This window comes from Thalassophryne amazonica, chromosome 1 (assembly GCF_902500255.1).
Source record: "Thalassophryne amazonica chromosome 1, fThaAma1.1, whole genome shotgun sequence".
NCBI lineage: Eukaryota > Metazoa > Chordata > Actinopteri > Batrachoidiformes > Batrachoididae > Thalassophryne > Thalassophryne amazonica.
This window is the reverse complement of record NC_047103.1, coordinates 95,336,051-95,357,127: the sequence shown is the minus strand read 5'-3', so window position 1 is coordinate 95,357,127 and position 21,077 is coordinate 95,336,051. Positions and strand designations below refer to the sequence as shown.

The window sequence follows — 21,077 nt, the reverse complement described above, 5'->3', positions numbered from 1 at the left end:
TCCCGCCAGCAGTACCGGATCCGACGAGCGGAGGCAGTGGCCACCTGGGAATTCGGGACTTGGCGGTTCCAGTACTTCTGGGGTTCGGTGGCAGAGGAAATCTGGGTGGTTCCGGTTCGACTAGGACGGACGCCTCCTACCTTCGAGCCTGCCCACACGACACCAGCAGATTTCGGCTTCAAACTCCAAATTATTAATTGTTGTATTGGTTGTGCTCTTTTCACAACAGTAAAACTTGTTATTCACCTTTCTCCATTGTCCGTTCATTGCGCCCCCTGTTGTGGGTCCGTGTACCTACACTTTCACAACAAAAACTGTATTAAGGTACCTTGAAACTTGCATAAAATTGATCCCCGCACTGCCACACAATTTGTTGTGCCAATGCGTCCCACTTTGTCCCACTTGACACCACGCTTTTTCCCGCTTGATGCCACACAGTATAAAATAATTATTTCATAGTTGATGACGCATTTGCTCTAAGAAATTGGCTGATGAAACCACCCTCTCATCGTTCCCAGAATCACACAGAAACAAGAACAATCAGAGATTTGTGACATCTGCCAATCCGGATCAGGATCACCTCCAAATTTCAGTAAAGTCTTTCATGCCCTAATATCTATCTGTGGTGCAAATTTGGTGAGAATACGCAAAGTAGTTTTGACGTAATTCTTTAAAGTGAAATCTTGATCCAGAATCCGGATCATCTCCAAAACTGAATGGAGTCTTCCATGGCCGAATATGTATCTGTGGTGCAAATCTGGTGAGAATCCATGTGCTTTTCATGCTGCCACTTCTGTCTGTCTTTCTGTCTGTCTGGGATAAACTCCCAAACTATAAAATGTAGCCCTAAAAACTATATACTATATACGTATATTCTGAATCCTCATGACATGGGGAACAAACTGGTACCATTTTTTAAAAAGTTGAACTGAAAATTACCCCCAAAATAGCCGTCTGAGGGTATGACCAGACAGATTCAAATTTCCAGCCCTGTATATGTGTTGGCCATCTCTGTTTATGTAATCCCTTTCTACAGCATGCTCAGCAGAGCACAGCCACAGCACACTCAGCAAAACAACAACATACTTAGGCTGAGGCTGTGGGTATGACCAGGCAGATTCAAATTTCCAGTCCTGTATATGTGTTGGCCATCTCTGTTTATTTAATCCCTTTCTTCAGCTACTTTATGTTGTCAACTGTTAAGCACCTGACTGTCCTGTACGTATTTTATGTTTGTCAAATTGCAATTTAAAAACAGTGAAATACACCACTACCTCAATTTTGATTCATTGATATTTACATTTACTGTTACCTACCTTTTGTGTGTAATTTTGTTCTAAATTTTGATTGCAAAACAAAGTCTGAATGATGGACTTCAAATGTGTTTGTCTTTTAACCAAGTATTTACACTTAGTTTGGGGAGTCCACCTCTTATAGTTCTGCTGGACAAACTTTAGTCCATTAACTATTATATTTACAAGACATTAGCATTACAAAAACAAATGTTGGGCAATTGTTTTGATTAAAATGATTGGCATTTGGCTTATGTCTAAAACAGGTTAACCCGGGCAGTGCCAGGTACCCCAGCTAGTTATTTATAAAAAATATTGTAATGGATTGGTAAAACAGTTGCATTTTCATTCCTTCTTATGAGTTAGATAATGTATCTGTAAAGTTATGTTTATTATAGATACATCTTGTCAAAATCTAATTTCAGGTTCAGATTCCCTGCGCACAATGACACGCAGTGTTTTCAAATAGGTTCCCCAATGTTCAAAACTAGTTCATGCAAGTGCCAAAAAATTAATATATGCCAGAAATTTTTAATATTTCAACATTTTCTTTGTGCACTGGCACACAGCCACACACAGTTTACGATGAGTTTACTCATTGACAAGCAAGATTTTGTGCCAGTGCCGGAATCAAATTCGTGCAAGTGTCAAGGTGGCTTAAGTGTGAATGTGATAAGTGTGATCATTGTCAGTGTGCACAGTAGGGATAGAACCTTTTCATTTCTTCCTCAAAAACTGTTTTCTGTATTACAGTTAGATGAGCTTTTATACATACATAACTAAAGTGAACACACTTTTGAGCTATCTTTACCAGTGATGCTGGTAACACGTTACTTAGTAACGCATTACTCTAATCTGACCTTTTTTTTTTTCAGTAACGAGTAATCTAATGCGTTAATCTTTCCAAATTAGTAATCAGGTGAAAGTTACTTTTCCAAATCACTGTGTGTTACTCTTATTTTTGCATTGCGGTTCGATCGCAGCATTAAACTTGGTCTGTGGGCAGGAGGTCGGGGTTCGACTGAACTGTCCACTATAAGCAAGCTGCAAGCTCTTCATCTGCAGTTTTCTGCATCAGCTACGAGTATTCCTCATGTCTCAAAGCGCAGTGACAACAGCACACCTGCACAGAGCCTTACAAAGACATTTTTATTCTTTTTTCCCCTTTATTTAGAACTCTGAGCTGAGCCGCTGCGTGTCTGCTTGCTAAAACCAGGTGAGCCGCGACGCATCAACAACTAATACTTTTTTCCACTCAAATGCGCCTAAACTGTTGTGGTCACCTCTTGTCCTTGTCCTGTCTGTCCCTTTTGGGTGTTGTTTGTCTGTTTTCCCTCCAGGTGGTGCACTGCAGAGCTGATGAGCACCTGCAACTCATCATCTCCTCGCACCTGAGGATCATGAGCTCCTGATCAGGAGCGGGTTACTTAAACCCTGTCTCAGGAAATCTCTCAAAAGACAAATTCTCAGAGACGCCTCTGTGTGATGTCTGAGGTTCCCGCAGCTCCTCTCAAAGGCACCTCTATTTTCTGTAATAGAGCTCTTTGACCTTTGGTGTTTCCAGATGCCTTCCAAGCTGCAACATCTCCTGGTTTCCACACCACTACCTGCACTATGTCACTTTGGACTTGCAGCTGTGCTGCTGCTCCTCAGCACTCAGCCTCAGAGCATGCTGCTCTGCTCTGTTCAGCTAAGTTCCTGCTGCCTCTGAGTTTGTGAGATTCCGCCTCTCATTCTGCTCCTGTCAGTGACTGTGCATTACCAAGAACTGTATGAACTGTTATGCAGAACTACTAAGAACTTCCAAGTCATTCCTGAATCCAAGTCAAGCTTAATCGAACTGCGTCATAAGACATGCTGCTCCTGACCTCTGTGAACAATTCCTGAACTCTGAATAATTCCTGAACTGTGAACGTTCCTGCATTAAGCCTTCCTGTGAACATTCTGTTATTAAATGCTTCCAGTGTTACAAATACAATCACTCACCTTTGTTCTCCTCATTTCTCAGAACGTTCCTCCCCCCTGGCTCTGGTTCCTGTACCACACTCTTGGGTTTCATTCCCAAGCTTGGCTCCTTATGCACTGCAGCTCCTGACTTTCCACTCTACAAGTGGGCCCTGTCTCAGCACCAACTCCAGCTTCAGCTCTATTAAATCCTTTGTTAATCCATTATTATAAATAAATCTCCTTTCATTCACTTCTGTCTCGTCCTTGCTCCCAGCATTTGAGTCCATCGCCTGAACCAGTCCGATCCCTTTCAGACTTCTAACAACAACTTAAACTTTCTTTCTGAGGACAACATGACGTAAAAACACCATAAATTTTCTTACCTGTCAATCTGGTCGTGTTTTCTGCATAAATAAACGTTATCCATTCTTTGTGCTCAAGCACCGCGATGCGGCCACCCCACAACACCCCTAGATTAAAGGTCCGGTTTTGAAGCCTTTTTAACTACAACTACTAATACTAATTGTAATAATAATAATTTCAACAACTAAAATGATTAGAGAGAATTTAAATGTTAGAAAAATGTTACAAAGAATTTAATAGCTACATTTACAAACAATGTAGATTAGTAATCGCAAGTTTTACTGTTACAGTGCTGACAACAGTTAAATATGAGGTCAAGAAAGATGTCTTTATTTTACTTATACTATTATTATTATTTTACTTATAAAACAAGTATTTATGTTAATTGAAGTAAAAAAAAAGGGTGACTATAAAGTGACTATTGGCAAAACAGGTTATTTTCATTTTGAGGTCAGAGGGGTGTTGTTGGCAGCTGGTGAAAGTAAAAAAGTAACTTGTAATCTAACTTAGTTACTTTTACAATTGAATAATCAGTAAAGTAACTAAGTTACTTTTTCAAGGAGTAATCAGTAATCAGTCATTGCATTACTTTTTCAAAGTAGCTGTGGCAACATTGATCTTTACAAAGGTTCACTCATGAACCCATGTCTGTACACTTATGCAAAACTTGACTGAATATGGGGAAGGTTGCATAGCATTCTTGGCTTTCAGTAAATTTTTAAGGCCCCTTCACACAGAGTCCAAATTTGGTTGAATTATGGCGAAACAGTTCGAATTAGCGAACCACAAAGCAACATGCTGATGGGCAGGCTTGTACCATCCCACTGCGACGGTTTTGTGCATGCTCGTGCACAAACACAGTGCGAGCAACTGGAGCATGTGTAACCATATTGCACCGCTGATGTGGAAAAATAAAAAATAAAAACCAGCTGGTACATGTGGAACCACATCGCTCCGCTGCTGTGGAAAACAAAACAAAAAAAAAAACATGCCACCTACGGGATTTGAATCTGCACTTTACTGATTGCCAGCCCAAAACCTTACCACTGCATTACTGTCACTGGCTTATAAATGGTGCAGGAAAATGCCTGAAATCAACAAAGAGATGGATGTATTAAAATAAATAAATAAATAAAACCACACAGCATTTCACTGAATCCCTCTTATCAAGTATGAACTGTCTGTTCCTCTGTAGATGACCCATGGTCACAAACGAACAGTCATGAAATTACATGAATGGAGCAGTGCACTGTTATCATGTCCACATCTAAAGGTCCGGTGTATCCAGCCAGCCCCGAACGCGTGTCCAGCCCGACGCGTCTTGTGGACGGTGCGCCGCACGACAAATACCGCGTCATGTGGAACAGAGCTCATGTGGGTGACGTGACATTCAAATTGCCCGATGCATGTTCTGATCTGACAGTCCATTGTCATCTGGGGCAGCCTGTCAATATGCGCGCCATGTCCACGCACGCCGCAGCCGATCACAACAGCGATATATGTTTTATGAATGTCCACGTGAAGACAGCAAGAAGACACACGCACATCACAGTGGACAGTTGAAAGTTCATGTCCGTCCAAACACGGTATGTGTTCCCCAGTCATGCCGTCCAGAACCAGAGATCTCAACAGATGCTGCTGTGGGCAGACACACCCTTGTCAGTCCAGCGCACACACCAACACACCATCTGTACATCTATATACAGCTCCAATTACAATGAAGTTGGGACGTTGTGTAAAATGTAAATAAAAACAGAATACATTCATTCATCTTCTACCGCTTAGTCCAATTAAGGGTCACGGGGGGATGGACCCTATCCCAGCAGTCATAGAGTGCGAGGCAGGGTACACCCAGGACAGGACGCCAGTCTGTCGCAGGGCCACAAATAGACAAACAAACACAGACACACCCACACACACACCTACGGACAATTTTTTAAAGAGTCCAATCCACCTAACCGAGGAGGAAACCGGAGCACCCGGAGGAAACCCATGCAAACACGGAGAGAACATGCAAACTCCAACCAGAAAGGCCACAGGAATTGAACCCACGACCTTCTCGCTGTGAGGCAACAGTGCTAACCACTAAGCCATCATGCTGCCAAACAGAATACAATGATTTGCTAATCCTTTTCAATCTATATTCAATTGAATACACCACAAAGACAAGATATTTAATGTTCAAACTGATAAACTTTATTGGTTTTGTGCAAATATTTGCTGATTTTGAAATGGATGCCTGCAACACATTTCAAAAAAGCTGGAACAGTGGTATGTTTACCACTGTGTTACATCACCTTTCCTTCTAACAACACTCAATAAATGTTTGGGAACTGAGGACACTAATTGTTGAAGCTTTTTAGGTGGAATTCTTTCCCATTCTTGCTTGATGTACGATTTTAGTTGTTCAACAGTCCGGGGTCTCCGTTGACGTATTTTGCGCTTCATAATGCGGCACACATTTTCAATGGGTGACAGGTCTGGACTGCAGGCAGGCCAGTCTAGTACCCGCACTCTTTTACTACGAAGCCATGCTGTTGTAACACATGCAGAATGTGGCTTGGCATTGTCTTGCTGAAATAAGCAGGATGTCCCTGAAAAAGACGTTGCTTGGATGGCAGCATGTGTTGCTCCAAAACCTGGATGTACCTTTCAGCATTGATGGTGCCATCACAGATGTGTAAGTTGCCCATGCCATGGGCACTAACACACCCCCATACCATCACAGATGCTGGCTTTTGAACTTTGCGATGGTAACAGTCGGGATGGTCTTTTTCCTCTTTTGTCCAGAGGACACAACATCCATGATTTCCAAAAAAATTTGAAATGTGGACTCATCACAGCACACCTTTCCACTTTGCATCTGTCCACTTCAAATGAGCTCGGGCCCAGAGAAGGTGGCGGCATTTCTGAATGTTGTTAATGTATGGCTTTCGCTTTGCATGGTACTTTTAACTTGCACTTCTGAATGTAGCAACGAACTGTGTTAACTGTCAATGTTTTTCTGAAGTGTTCCTGAGCCCACGCAGTAAGATCCTTTACATAATGATGTCGGTTTTTAATGCAGTGCCTGAGGGATCGAAGGTCACAAGCAGTCAATGTTGGTTTTCGGCCTTACCGCTTACGTGTAGAAAGTTCTCCAGATTCTCTGAATCTTCTGATTATCCTATGGACTGTAGATGATGCAATCCTTAAATTCCTTGGAAATTGACCGTTGAGAAACATTTTAAACGGTTGGTCTATTTTTTTACGCAGTTGTTCACAAAGTGATGATTTTCGCCCCATCTTTGCTTGTGAACGGCTGAGCCTTTTGGGGATGCTCCTTTTATACCAAATCATGACACTCACCTGCTTCCAATTAACCTGTTCACCTGTAGAATGTTCCAAACAGGTGTTCTTTGAGCATTCATCAACTTTCCTAGTCTTGTATTGCCCCTGTCCCAGCTTTTTTGAAATGTGTTGCAGGCATCCATTTCAAAATTAGTAAATATTTGCACAAAAACAATAAAGTTTATCAGTTTGAACATTAAATATCTTGTCTTTGTGGTGTATTCAGTTGAATATAGGTTGAAGAGATTTTGCAAATCATTGTATTCTGTTTTTATTTACATTCCACACAACGTCCCAACTTCAGTGGAATTAGGATTGCATCAGCAGCTCATGCAAGTGCGCACCCCCCGGGCACGAGGCTTGTTTATGGGAGCGCAACACATGCGTGATTCACACGCACGGCACTCTGGGACCTCGCATGTGTGCTGCTGTTTTGCGAAGCCACACTCGTGGGGCACTTACACAAATTTCACAACCACCTTGAAAGTGATCGTCTGCTGACTGTTTTCATCCTACAAGTGTCAAGTGAGTCGTGTGGATGTTGAGGCAGCTCTGATTTTACATGAATTGCATACATTTCCTGCTTTGTGCACAATTCATCCACATTTGTACTATGTGTGAAGGGGCCCTTAGCATTTGTAAGACTTCAGTGGCGATTAGATTGTATTGCTGAGTCATCATGCTTTTCCCTTTTTTGTTTATTATTCAACCAGGGTTGTAGCTTTTGGAAATCCACCCAAATGCAACAACTAGAAAAATTTCAAAGTCAGTCATAAGTAAGCTTTTGGATCAAATACAGAAGAAATGTTGACTTTCATTGTTTTCCATCAAAAGTTCATCAGAATATGATATAGGACTAAAGTGTTGCAAAAATGTTATATCCCTAGTGCACTCAATGCCCACTGAATGATCCAACAGTAGGCACCTCTCCAACTCCCCCTGGATGGTACACAGTATAAATCCATCACTCCATCACACATTACCTTCCCACCCAAGGCTGGTGTCCTTTTACAGCTGGGTGGACAAAAGGAATCAACAGGAACAAACAAGAATGATTTTAGGGTTTGCATATGTTTCTGATCGTTAAACTTTACATTTAAAAGATTAAAAGGCTATTTAATGATGGCAAAACCTTTTATATATATGGTGAACTTCGATGAGCTAGATCAGTCTAAAAAGCTACAATTTCCTTCTGTAATATCCCACAAGCAGTGGTGGACTTGGTGACCACCAGACCAGGCCACCAACAAGCTAATTTCATAGTACATGTAACTTCTAAACCAAACATGTTGAGAGCAGATGTGTCTTGCCTTTGAAGGGAAGTAAATGAATCTGAATGGAGGGCCATGGCCTAAATGTAAATGCCGAAGTTGTGTAAATTACATAATTACAATTGCATTACAAATAAATGTACATATGGCAAACAAACATATGGCAAATTACACTACAGCACTAATATTATTAACACAAAGACAATGCCAATCATTGCATTAGGGAAAATAGCGACACTGCATGTAAAAAGAAAATATAACGCAATGCTAAAATCCCCTCAGCCGTATGAGCATTGTCTTCTTTATAATTTGCATTTTTTTTTAGCTAATTATTAAGATTGCCTTATATACAATTTGTACATGTTCAATAAAGCCCCTCTATCAATAAATCAATCATAAATGAATAATATTTATGTTTGAACGGCATCTGCATGTACATGAGCTTTTGACAAGAATGGAAGTTAGCGGAAGTGAGCGTGCATGCTGATGTCCGCGAAATGTCTTGTAAATTACTCCAGAGGTGTTATGAGGTTAAAAAAACAGCATTTTCAGTTTTAGAAGTGTTGATTTCTTTTCCTTTTATATTTCCTTTTTCTTTTACATAATATATGAGGAATATGTTATATAAACACATAATCGAAGCAGGTTTCGAGACACCAGCCACTGACATCACAGTGCTGCTCTACTCTGATTGGCTATCACCCTCGCCACTCAAAAAAAACAGAATGTGACATTTTGACCACTTAAAATACCTCTTAAAGTAGGCCAAGGTTAGCCATCTTTGAACTTGTCCAAGGTCTGTGTCCCCCCAAGAATGTTCCCTGTGAATTTGAAGACTGTGGCAGTAATAGAACTGGACTTATGCCAAGCACAGACAGATGGAGGGACGGAGGGATGGATGGATGCAAAGTCTTGACAGTACCCGATGGCCATATTTGATGGCCTTGGGTAAAAAGTCTCTTAAAGCACCTCTCCCTCCCCCAATAACAACAACAACAACAACAAAAACGCAACCTGTGATTTTTTTTCTTGCACCTTCAAAGTAACAAAACAAAGCAAAAAAAAAAAAAAACTGGGAGGCACAGTGGACAGTTACAGGTGGGACAACGGACCACTTGCTCTGAGGGGTTTTAGTTTCTGTCAGACATTGAGACTGGGGACCAGTGTTCCATATCTTAAGCTCACAGGGTGGCATCACTCTCACATGCGGTGATGAGTGTACACCTTCATTGGTTGGCTGGTGTGTAATCCCCATGATTGCATGTTGTCCAGGGTACTGGGTAATGGTCATGCCCTGGCACATGTCCTTATGGTGTTTGCTGTGGCTGCAAGGCCCTGCGTGGTTGTGAGGCCACATCTCAAGCCCCATGCACACAGAAACAGGTTTTGGCATATCCACATCAGTTTTGTAACTTATTGGTGTTTCTTCCACATGGAAACAACAATTTTCAGCGGCCAAAAACACTATACTTTTTGAAAACTAGTCCCAGAGTGGATAAATCTGAAAACACAGCCTTCACATCTTCATGTGGACAAGCAATATGGAACTTTTCTGAAGCGATGGCGTGACAGCCCCACCTTTCTAACCTGAGCCACTCAGAATGAATGACATGTTGTCCATCCATTCATCCATTTTCTATACCCACTTACTCCAGTCAAGGTCACGGTGGGGCTGAAACCTATCCCAGCAGTCATAGGGCCTGAGGCATGGTACACCCTGGACAGGACACCAGTCTATGTTGTTGTTGTTAACAGGCTAATTTAACTTGCTTTTTTGTCTTGGTGTGTCTTTGATGGGATTTATTACCCTAGGCCATCAAATATTGCAAAGACTTTGCATCAGTCCATCCATCTGTCCGTCTGTCTGTGCTCAGCATAAGTACAGTCCTACAACCCCTGGCAAAAATTATGGAATCACCAGCCTCTGAGGATGTTCATTCAGTTGTTTCATTTTGTAGAAAAAAAGCGGATCACGGACATGACACAAAACTAAAGTCATTTCAAATGGCAACTTTCTGGCTTTAAGAAACACTATAAGAAATCAAGAAAAAAGATTGTGGCAGTCAGTAACGGTTACTTTTTTAGACCAAGCAGAGGAAAAAAATATGGAATCACTCAATTCTGAGGAAAAAATTATGGAATCACCCTGTACATTTTCATCCCCAAAACTAACACCTGCATCATATCAGATCTGCTCGTTAGTCTGCATCTAAAAAGGAGTGATCACACCTTGGAGAGCTGTTGCACCAAGTGGACTGACATGAATCATGGCTCCAACACGAGAGATGTCAATTGAAACAAAGGAGAGGATTATCAAACTCTTAAAAGAGGGTAAATCATCACGCAATGTTGCAAAAGATGTTGGTTGTTCACAGTCAGCTGTGTCTAAACTCTGGACCAAATACAAACAACATGGGAAGGTTGTTAAAGGCAAACATACTGGTAGACCAAGGAAGACATCAAAGCGTCAAGACAGAAAACTTAAAGCAATATGTCTCAAAAATCGAAAAATGCACAACAAAAAGAAATGAGGAACGAATGGGAGGAAACTGGAGTCAACGTCTGTGACCGAACTGTAAGAAACCGCCTAAAGGAAATGGGATTTACATACAGAAAAGCTAAATGAAAGCCATCATTAACACCTAAACAGAAAAAAAACACGGTTACAATGGGCTAAGGAAAAGCAATCGTGGACTGTGGATGACTGGATGAAAGTCATATTCAGTGATGAATCTCGAATCTGCATTGGGCAAGGTGATGATGCTGGAACTTTTATTTGGTGCCGTTCCAATGAGATTTATAAAGATGACTGCCTGAAGAGAACATGTAAATTTCCACAGTCATTGATGATATGGGGCTGCATGTCAGGTAAAGGCACTGGGGAGATGGCTGTCATTACATCATCAATAAATGCACAAGTTTACGTTGATATTTTGGACAATTGAAAGGATGTTTGGGGATGATTAAATCATTTTTCAAGATGATAATGCATCTTGCCATAGAGCAAAAACTGTGAAAACATTCCTTGCAAAAAGACACATAGGGTCAATGTCATGGCATAGGGTCAATGTCAACGAGCAGATCTGATTTGATGCAGGTGTTAGTTTGGGGGATGAAAATTTACAGGGTGATTCCATAATTTATTCCTCAGAATTGAGTGATTCCATATTTTTTTCCTCTGCTTGGTCTAAAAAAGTAACCGTTACTGACTGTCACAATCTTTTTTTCTTGATTTCTTATAGTGTTTCTTAAAGCCAGAAAGTTGCCATTTGAAATGACTTTAGTTTTGTGTCATGTCTGTGATCTGCTTTTTTTCTACAAAATTAAACAACTGAATGAACATCCTCTGAGGCCAGTGATTCCATAATTTTTGCCAGGGGTTGTATTACTGCCAGAGTCTTCAAATTCATAGGGAACATCTTTGTTCCATAGATCTTGGACAAGTTCAAAGATTGCTAACCTTGACCTATTTTAAGAGGTATATTAAGAGGTTAAATTCTGTTTCATTCTGTTCTGTTCTTTTTTTTCAACTGGTGGAGGTGACAGCCAATCAGAGTAGAGCTGCACCATGATGTCAGCGACTAGTCTCTCCAAAACCGCTTTGTTTTGTGTGTTTATATGTTTCTCATATATTATGTTAAAGCTAGCAAGAAATAAACACTTCTAAACTGAAAATGCTGTTTTTGGAACCTAATAACACCTCTGGACTTATTTACAAAACATTTTGTGGATGTTAGCATGCTGATGTCACAGGCTGGTCTAGCTAGCTGCAAAACTCTGTTTCATTTGTGTGTAAATATAACCTCTTTGTCATTCATTATGTTAAAGCTAGTGAGAAATAAACACTTCTAAAACTGAAAATGCTGTTTTTGTAACCTGACAACACCTCTGGAGTGATTTCAAAGACATTTCACGGATGTCAACATGCATGCTAACTTCCGCTATCTCAAAGCTAACTTCCGCTCTTGTCAAATGCTCATGCACACGCAGATGCATACACTCCTGAAGACACTGTTAAAATGTAAATATTGTTTATGATTGATTGATTGATTGAGGGTCTTTATAGAACATGTAAAAATTGTATGTAAGACAATACGCTAAGTACAGGCCACAACTCCCTTCAGTTCACATTAAATGTTCAGTCTCAATCCGGCACACTGTGAAGAAAGCCGTGAGAATGTCACAACATAATCTGAAGTTATGATTCCTTCCCAGTAATTTTAAAAATTTTTCTACCATGATGCTCAACAAAAATGAGAGGCGCTTGAGCTTTCTATGTATTTTTTTCCTTGCTGCATGCCTCACTCTTTCATGTAAGGCCCAGGCATCATTGCACAGTGTGGAGATATGGAAGTGGAACCTGAATTCCTGCAAACCTCAGGCTGCATTTGCCAAACCATTGGTGCAGTGTACTAACCACTTCATCTGCCTGCCGATCAGAGAGCAATTCATGTGCACAGATGTTGACAGATTGCTCAGCACCAGTGATTTGTTTATGGAGCAAAGATGACTGCAGAGATGTCTATTCCAGTTTACCTCCACCAACTAACAGAGGTCACAGTTGCACCTTTCCCTGCATCCATCTGACAAAGTAAAGAATAACTCAAAAAGTAGAGGGCAGGTTTCCAAAACATTTGGGTTTCCATTACTGAATATAGAAAGTTAAAATGCGCGGATAAAAAGGGATATGGTACTTGTAATGACATCACATATAGCAGCGGTTCTCAAACATTTTTTGGCTTAAGTACCCACTTTATGAGATTTTGAAACCAAAGTACCCCCTGAGGCTTAAGTAGTCTAGCAGTAACAGAGTGGCCAATTTTAGTCCTGAATAAAAATAACAGTGATACAGTATTATATTTGGAGCCTTCTTAACAGGTTTATTTGCTACAAATACCCGCCCAAACATTTCAGTATGTAACTTCATGCAAGTACAAATGTCCATTTGAAACAAGTACTAGGCACTACAGTCAAAAGGGCTTTTAAGGGTTGTTTACTGCTATTTTTACTTTCTTTTTTCATCTTTCTTTTGGTGCTTAAATGTGTTTCTGGTATAAACAATATAAAGATATTAACCATAAGAAAGGCAATTGAGTTTTTCAAGGATTTTTGTTGTTGTTTGTTTTTGTGGGTCACTTTTTCAATATGTTTCAATGATAAACAGCTATCAGAAGGATAGTATTTGCATTAATTTGTCATTTCCATGGGCCTTCCACACTGAAAAACTCAACGATTTAGTTGGACTCAAACCATTTGAGGAAACCGATTGCCTTAAACCATTTGAGTGTGCCAATTTAAATAAAATGATTTTCAAAAATGTAATTGTTAAAGTTTTAGTAACTTAACAATTTATAGTTAATTAAACTTATGGAAATCTAGTTTATGTTTTCAATAAAAAAGTGACAAATAAATTTCTGCCTAACAAATTTGTATTACATTTTCGATTAGATTTTTTTGATGCATTCTTTGGTTTGCTTGTTGACTCTACCCATTCGCTCCCCTCGGGACGCAAACTCACAATCTCCGGCATGGAAGTCGGACTCGTTAACCAGAAGGCTAAAACCCAGGGCTCTGGCCTTGTGACCAGATAATTCTTTTGCACTGTTGGGAGTGAGGTTTACTAACTACATATGCACAGTGACACCTACATAAACTCAATTAAAATGAGTGAATGGAATGCACTGGAAATACATCACTAACACTTAAATGCCCCAAAACTTTAAATGAACTTAAAGGAACTGAGTTGTTATGACAACAATTCATTTTGAGTTCGTTTAATTAATGTAAATGAGTGACTATAACTTTTTTCAAAGTTTGAGTTACATTAACTTAATTATTGTATTAAAATGGAGTGTTCGGTTTAAGAGTGCATGGGCTTGTCTTTGTCTCATGTGCTTTGTGCTTTGACATTCTTGGTGGCAGGGAACTACAGCTTTTGTTAGACTATTTTGCAAGGTAAAATCTGTATCGTACTGTTTTGATCTGGATCACTGCTGAAAATGAAGTATCACAGACCTAGGTAGAACTAAATGGGAGCAGATGCTCCAGAGTCCTTTTCCTAGCTCAGTGTGATCTCTTCTCACACCCAAAACTCTGTCAGGGAGCAGTTTTCAAAACTCATCAAAACATCCAGTTTTCCAAAAACGTAAATGGCTTTCTGATCCAATCTAGTTGCTCAGACTCCTCTCTTATGCCTACCGTCCACATGTTCCCATTAGTTTCCAGTTAGGTTCCAGATAGAAATCAGGAACCAAATGGCATCTGAAGCTGCAACAAGGGTCGGAGCTGAAGTTGGCAGTGATCTTTCCACTGGTGACACCTATTCACAGAATGGAAAATTTCACCGACTGTTGCCACAATGAGCTGTAGGATAATTGATTGTTATATATATGAGTATGATATAAAAAAAACTCAACTCTTTCAGTTTAGTAAAAATATCTGCTGAATATGTGAACTTTATCCTTAAAGTGGAAAGAGGAGATATAACATCTCATTTCACTGATGGTCTTTTTTTCATACAGCAAGTTATCAGACATTATTATCACTTTACCGGGGCATTGCTAGGCCGGTAGTGTAGATTTACGTCGACGCTATCTGGCTATACCCGCCTGCGGTGCGTAAACAAATGACGCCATAGCGCACAGCCCAAGAACTGTCCGCAGAAGGGAAAAAAAACTGTCTGCAGAGGAAAAGATGAAAAGGTGAGAAGTGTGTTTTGGTCCCAATATGGATATTCTGGATGATTTTCTCATGGATAGTACGACAATGAACAGCAGCTAAAGCAGCCAGCTTCATGAGGACCCACTGCTGAATTTAGAGAGCAGTATGCGCCAGCCGACACGACAAAAGTTAAGTGAGCCTACTTTTTATGTACGCGTTACATGTTGTGTATCTCAGTAAAAAGTGATAATAATGCAAATAACATGCTGTTGTCGTGCTGTATGCATTTTCAGAGGCCCGATGTTCACAGCCCTCCAAAAGCATGTTATTGTATTATTATCCTGTTACTTTTCAGTCTCACGTACTCCCTGCAATATCACCAAGTACCCCTGGGGGTACACATGCCCCTATTTGAGAAACACTGACATACAATATGTGACATATATACCGTATTTTCCGGACTATAAGTCGCACTTTTTTACATGTTTTGGCCGGGGGTGCGACCTATACTCCGGTGCGACTTATAAATGAAAAATATACCGGTAGGATCTCAATTAATTTACTGTAACAAAACAATTTTACGTGACAGAGTCGATCTATGTTTTAAAATGGCCACCGGAAAAGGAAATGCAATGCATCATGGGCACTGTAGTATGACGGCCATCCTATAGTTCACGCTGGTCGCGATAACCAATCAGAGAACAGAACTTTGGATGCGTATTCCTCACCTCACCCACAGCGTGTGAAGCTGACGAACTCGGTGCTTGCTGTTATTCCGGCTTGGCGAACAAAACGGCTTCAACCCTTGGATATCAATGTGAGCAGAGTGTTTAAGTTGACGCTGAGAGCTGCGTGGGAGCATTGGGTGAGCGACGGCGGAGGATTAGCATGTGCACTTGGAAGGAGCTGGCGTCGATGATTGTGAAAAGCGTTTGAAGCAGACGAACATGGTGTTTATTCCGGGACGGCTAACAAAACAGCTTCAACCCTTGGATATCAGTGTGAGCAGAGTTGACGCTGAGAGCTGCATGGGAGCACTGAGCGACGGCGGAGGATTAGCGTCTCCACTTGGAAGGAGCTGGATCGACACCGCTGGGAGGTCATGAGCTGCGCAGGTAGGTGCTGCATGGTTCGGCTCGCAATGTGGTCCGCAAAATACAAACATATCCGTAGGTAAAATGCAGCTCACGAGAGGGCACTCGAGGCTTGTGTGACTGTTCCTGCGACTTCTGACTACCATAGAAAAATAAAAATTTTAACGTTACTGATAACATAACAAGACAACGGAGGAGGCCCGAAAAAATGCCACCAAAAAGAAAATCATACTCTGCAGATTACAAGTTGCGACTGGTGAAATATGCATCCGAAAACGGTAGCCGTCACAATATTATCATCTGAACTTTTCATGTTAACATACCTGTATGTCCATGGGACTTATAGTCCAGTGGACCTTATTTATGGTTTATTTTTCTTTATAATGGATAAAGTGGCTGGTGCGACTTATACTCCGGTGCGACTTATTTATGGTTTGTTTTTCTTTATAATGGATAAAGTGGCTGGTGCGACTTATACTCCGGTGCGACTTATTTATGGTTTGTTTTTCTTTATAATGGATAAAGTGGCTGGTGCGACTTATACTCCGGTGCGACTTATAGTCCGGAAAATACGGTAATTAGAAGAGATTGGCCTGATATTTCAGTGTTGGGTCTGCTACAGATGTCATTCATTTATTGGCTATTGGACAGACAGGGTCGACCCGTTTATAAACAAACATTCCAGTCAACAGCTTGCACTGGACAATGAACACTTCATAACATAACAAAGGAATAAGCTTTGATGGTCTCACATGAAGCCTGGCTGGAAGTATAAAAAGTTGCAGTTCCTTGACTGACTGCTTGAGGCTGGATCCAAAACAGATCATATTCCCATAGGAGCTGATGTTAAAATGTCCAACTTTATAGCAGAAATTAACATGTTTACAACCTGGTACAAAAGAAAAAGGGTTTTAGTCTCTATATATAGTTTCCTCCTCCATGACAACTGTATGGGGCGGGGGTGATTTTCTAACTCCTTGTTTTTGCCCTTGTTTGTTGGTTTGTTTGTTTGTCTGGTGGGAACAGCCTGGAGCCCACAATTTTTCATGTGTCATAATGGAATTTTTACTTAAGATTCATATCCTGATAGGCAAGAAGTGATTCAGTTTTCAAGGTAATAGGTCAAAGTAAGGAAAAATCTTGGAAAAATCTTTATCTATAACACTGAACAAATTATCAAAAATTCATAACTCTGTCAAAAAATATCAAATTTATTTCATATTTCAGAGTGCTATGTAAGATGATATCCTGTAATCATGTATTCTGGATCAGATCCAGATCACAGATTTTGTGGCCATTTAAATCAATATTATAATAGCCAAGTGGCCTATGTGTGAGTGCATATGTATGGCTTTGATCACGCAAAAACCGGGGAGAGCTGACATTTGCCGATTGGCATGCTTATGTATTTTGGGTCAAGGATGAATGCTGCAAAAACAGAAAGTTGATAGAACAAATATTTTTGGAGAAACCAAAAAACAATGGATGCTGCACTACAATGCACCATGGGATTCAGGGTTTAAATGTTGTTATTGTGGTTTATGATAGTTTAACAGTGGTGTTAGTGTTATTGATTCATTGTGGTTTTGTAGCTCAATTGGTTTACTCCATTTAGATAAGTCTCATGTTGCTGTTACCATGAGTGACTTAAGTTTAAAGTTGGCACCATGAGTGAAATATTTAATGGTTTGCGTGCGTGCATGTGTGCGTGCGTGCGTGCAAGCAACTTAAATCAGGGACAAACAAAGCACAGCTGACACTTGCCATTTAGTATGCTTATGCATTTTGGGTCAAGGAGGAATGGCCAAAACGGAACACTGATAGGACTAACAGTTTTGGAGAAGCTACGAATATTAGCGAACATTACTAATTACATTTTGGACTCACATGCCTTTCCAGCAGGGGGCAGTAAATCATCTTTATATTAAAAGTGTGATTGTAAGTGCATATAATTGTAAACACGTTAGAAATACATGCATGACACAAGGAAGAAAAAACACTTATTTCCATTGTTTTCCATTTCAAAATAAAATGACAAAATAGAAGTATTACACTCACTCACACACTCAGCTTCAATGGCTTAGTCCAATTAAGGGTCACAGAGGGCTGTAGCGTATCCGCATCAGTCATAGAGTGCGAGGCGGGGTACACCCTGGACAGAACGCCAGTCTGTCGAAGGGCCACATATAGACAAACAAACACAACCACACCCGCAGACACACGTATGGACAATTTTAAAGTTTCCAATCCACCTGCATGTCTTTGGATGTGGGAGGAAGCCAGAGCACCCGGAGAGAACCCACACAAACACGGGGAGAACATGCAAACTCCAGACAGAAAGCCCACAAGTGGGAATCAAACCCATGCCCTCCTTGCTGTGAGGCAACAGTGCTAACCACTAAGCCACCATGCTTAGTGGTTATCACTGAATATAAGTAATAATAAAATAATGAAATATAATAATAAAAACATTAATAAAATAATCCATATATATATATATATATATATATATATATATATATATATATATATATATATATATATATATATACACACACAATAATCCATCCATTTTCTTCCACTTCGCCCGAGGTCAGGTCGCGGGGGCAGCAGCTCAAGCAAAGCCGCGCAGACCTCCCGATCCACACACACATATAAATACATTAAGACAGTAAATTAACATGGAAAAATGACATAATGAACATGAATTAAAAGGGTTGAGTTCCTCTTGTTGAGGTCTAAGGTTCTAAAAACATTTTGGACTCATATGGCATTCCAACTCATTGCTTAATTTATGGCCACCTTTGAAAAATGTCAACTACCTATTTTATAAACACTACCCAATCTAGAGACTGTGGATCCCCACGGCAACATGCTAGTTTAACATTGAAAACTCAATTTAATATATATTTTACATTATATCTTAATCAAGCATGCCTCAATCACTCTCTTATTGGAAAGTGGGGTGCAAAACTGGCACTCACTATCGCCTGACAAAAGTTTGATCCACATCTGATTTGGATTGCGAATATCGTGGACATTTTAATTTAATATTGGAAAGCCCATTTGGTGTAGATTTTGCATTATATCTAAATCAAAAGTGCCTCAGTCACTCTCATTTTTTCTGTTATGGATTTACCTGCACCACCAAAATTGAATGGAGGCTCCAATTTTATGCCTGTTTGTCGATGTCCCAGTTATCACTCAGAAACCAAGTGCCAAAAGGCAATGACAAATTGTGCATAGCAGAGATAACCAATGTTGATGAAGATGATTTAAGCCATAAAGTTCTGTAAATTTGGGGACGTGGTCACTTAGAATGACAGCAGCTGAGCCAAGCATCTCTGCCTCTCACTGTGACGGTGACCAAGAGACCACTGGATGCGGTGGCTAGCTGTGGTGGAGGTTGTGTCTGTCATTTGGAGTATTTTATTACAAACCCCTCAAATAATCTGGCTTGTTATGCAGTGAAATGTCCAGACACATCATCTAAGACATGTCTGCTGCAATATTCATGCTGAGTGTGAAACTCTTGTTGGAATGACATTAGCACTTTTAGCAGCTGGTGGTTTCATCTGTTATGTCCAATTAATGCGCAGTTACTGAGTAAATAAAGTAAGTGCCTCATGACTTTTAATGCCCACATCAAAGTAAACTGTTTGAAGAACCACGGCACAGTCCTAACAAGATGGCCCATGGTTGTCGGCCGCCTGTGGCCCAACCTCCATGTAATAAATGTGGAATTGTCTCAGGAAGGGTACAGGGAGTAAAATGTGTCAACAAGCGGATCTATATTGGATCAGATGCTGTGACGCCAAGCAAAAAATGGGAACAGCCAAAAGAATCCACACACAAGAATAACTACAGAAGTGGAAAGGAACAGACACCTGTGTTGCACTGGCGTTCCTTTCCTCTTCAAGTTTCGTCCTGACCTGGTTGTACCGGATTGTCGTGACTGGCAGAAGCGCAGAGAATCTTTCTTTTTCTGCTCGGATAACTACAGAAAAGTACTGACACAACTGCTCGAAAGTAAACTGCACCAAATATTGTAGGTGTAACTGAAAGCCTTATGATTGAATAATGAAGCCTTATGCATGCGACCAGGTTGAATTCTGTACACACCTCCATCATTTCTCATTTATTCAGTATTTGTACATAATTTGGGTGTGAGACAGTTATTTCTGGCTGTAGACTTCATGAACATCATAACTTTGCAATGCCACACTACAGAGAAAGTGGAGCAGAAGACCTCACTGACCCATAATCATAGAGCTTGTTGTGCGCAGTTATATTGTATATTTAGCTTGTCTTGTCTTTGTCCTGATGACTGGCTACTCGTGGCCAAACCAAACGCATGCCATGGAAACATCAAGTGAAACAACTGCAGCGACTCAAGGATACAAGTGCAGGCAAAACATGCACACAGCGGTGCCGAAAAGCCACCAACCTGAGCACAGCTTTTCTGACAAAGACTAATACAGACCTTAATTCTGATGAGTGTGATGAACACTAAACACTGTCGTCTAACAAGCCCCACCACATTCCGCAATGTGTCAACAGGTACAATAACGAAATGATGAACAGGTTCTTACCTTTCAGTTTGAGCTACAGGCACTGATGAATGTCACTGTGGAGGAAAAAGTAGAAAGAGAGAACCTGTCAGTCCTCCTCCCAGTTTCTACTGAGACTGTCAGAGCAGCTTTTGTGACCACAGGATGACATCACAGCCCCCTGTCCCCCTCCCTCCCTCCCTCTCTCTCTCTCTCTCTCTCTCTCTCTCTCTATTTCAATCCACCGCTTACTCCATGGGCTCTCTCTTGATGATATATAATACATGGTCAAGTGTATTTGGGGTGTATTTACCTCCACTTTGCTGTTTCCACTGCATGTAATCTGAGCACAAAGTAAGACACAGGGTGCAATGCGGTGGCATTAAATCAATTAAGTATGGGTGTGTTTTGACCAAAACATGAGATTCAATCAATTATTGTCATCTTGAAGAGCTGGAGTGTGACGGAACTTCAAGTTAATGACACAAATTTCATGCATAGACATCAAAAATATCCCCAATCAAACATCTCTGGAATGTTCAACAACATATATACATCTTAAATTAAAGG

The 21,077-nt window shown here is 40.5% G+C and overlaps 1 protein-coding gene across 1 annotated transcript in view; it reads right to left on the bottom strand.

Moving 5' to 3' along the window:
• The window catches only part of LOC117512720 (collagen alpha-1(XXI) chain-like), a 292,990-nt gene extending 272,351 nt beyond the window's left edge, over nucleotides 1-20,639 (bottom strand). Inside the window, exon 1 of the mRNA XM_034172906.1 lies at nucleotides 20,550-20,639. The gene's annotated coding sequence lies outside the window, so the exon portion shown is untranslated. The remainder of the gene's footprint in view (nucleotides 1-20,549) is intronic.
• Nucleotides 20,640-21,077: the final 438 nt, after the last annotated feature.